The sequence below is a fragment of the Austrofundulus limnaeus genome, unplaced genomic scaffold (genome assembly GCF_001266775.1).
Source record: "Austrofundulus limnaeus strain Quisiro unplaced genomic scaffold, Austrofundulus_limnaeus-1.0 Scaffold5, whole genome shotgun sequence".
In the NCBI taxonomy this organism is placed as follows: Eukaryota; Metazoa; Chordata; class Actinopteri; order Cyprinodontiformes; family Rivulidae; genus Austrofundulus; species Austrofundulus limnaeus.
In genome coordinates, this window is record NW_013952407.1 from 567,783 (window position 1) to 569,338 (window position 1,556).

The window sequence follows — 1,556 nt, forward strand, 5'->3', positions numbered from 1 at the left end:
GAAAACTACCTTCACTACAGCCCTTTTATAGTCATTTGACCAATGGAAATACTGTGTTTCTACCTATAGGATAACAGGTTACAACTTTGTAACTTTGGCAACTGTTGGTGGGCCAAATCAAATGGCTTGGCAGGCCAAATTTGGCCACTTTGGGCTCCTCTGGTATAGATCATGGATGGATGTTAAAGAAAAAGTCAAAATGTTGGAAAACAAATGACTTAGTGATTCTGACACATCTTTCTGATTAATTGAGGACAAATAATTAGATCAAATGCAATCAAGCTTCTTTTAAAGTTATGATAGGAATACGATTTGTGTCATTCTCTCTCTCTCTCTCTCTCCCTCGCTCCCCTCTCTCTGTTTTTTGTGATTTTTCAGGTTTTTACTGTTCTTCCCAGCCTCAAGGTTTCCTGGTTGTGAAATACAGATGGCTGTAAAGAAATGTTTTTTTATTTTTGAAGGACAGCTCATAAAGCTCTGGACGAGTGACCGTCTGCTCTGTTCTGAATCAGATTCTTGTGTTTTCATCCTGACTGGAGCCAAATCAGACCTCAGCGTTCTCAGAAACAATCCAAACATCGTCGACTCTGTTTAACCGTGGTTTAAATAAAGATCAGAAACACAGAATGACTCAGACAAATGTCCGAATCTGTTGTTTAGATTTTGGGGTGAACGTTTTGTCAGACTGAAATTTAATAGCTTCTTGTAAAGCCTCGATTTCAAGAAAGTGTGATCAGTAAATGMATGAAGAGCTGAAAGTCCAAAAGGTTTCAGTTTTGGCTCGGAGAGAAATACAATCTAATTCTTCCAGTTTTATTTTTGTTATAAAAGCCAAAATATATAATTTAAACATATTCATTCCAAAGGAAAATATACACAGTCAGAAAGTAAAAGATTTATAGCATGCAGGTCAGATTAACTTGGAACGTCTCAATGCTTCGATGACAAACAGATGTTGGTTCAAAGACGACACAACAACAAGCTTCAGACTGAAGACTCTGCGTCATCCATGGCTGCTCACATTTTCCAAATCACAACAAGTTTCAGGCGTTTAATCACATGCAGACTGTTTCACCTGAGATCAATCTGCTCTGACCTCCACATGAAAGATAAGAGCTGGACTTAAACACGAGCAGATTTACTGTAAACATCTCAAGATGGAGTTCTTTTGGTTCTGAGCGTGAGTTATGATCAGCTGCTGCTGAACAATCTGCTTCTTTAACAAGTTGAAACTCCTCTTGTTGATCTGTTTTCTTAATACAGAAATCTCATGGCAGCTGGTTAGTAGTTATACAGTATTTTGCAATGATTCCATCAACAAAAATACTTTTAACAGACAATTCATAATATATTACTGCTTGCTGCCATGAAACATGGCTGATTATGTAATTGCTTGTGTTTGTGTTGTCTGTCAGCAAAATACAGCGGGTAAAAAAAGTATTGAACACGTCACCATTTTTCTCAGGAAATATATTACTAGAGGTGCTAATGACATGAAATTTTCACCAGATGTTGGTAACAACCCAAGTGATCCATACATACAAAGAAATCAAACC

The 1,556-nt window shown here is 37.3% G+C and overlaps 1 protein-coding gene across 1 annotated transcript in view; it reads left to right on the forward strand.

Annotated features, from left to right (window-relative positions):
• Positions 1-1,556, forward strand: part of cilp (cartilage intermediate layer protein, nucleotide pyrophosphohydrolase) — a 50,384-nt gene that overhangs the window by 34,264 nt on the left and 14,564 nt on the right. The window lies entirely within an intron of this gene.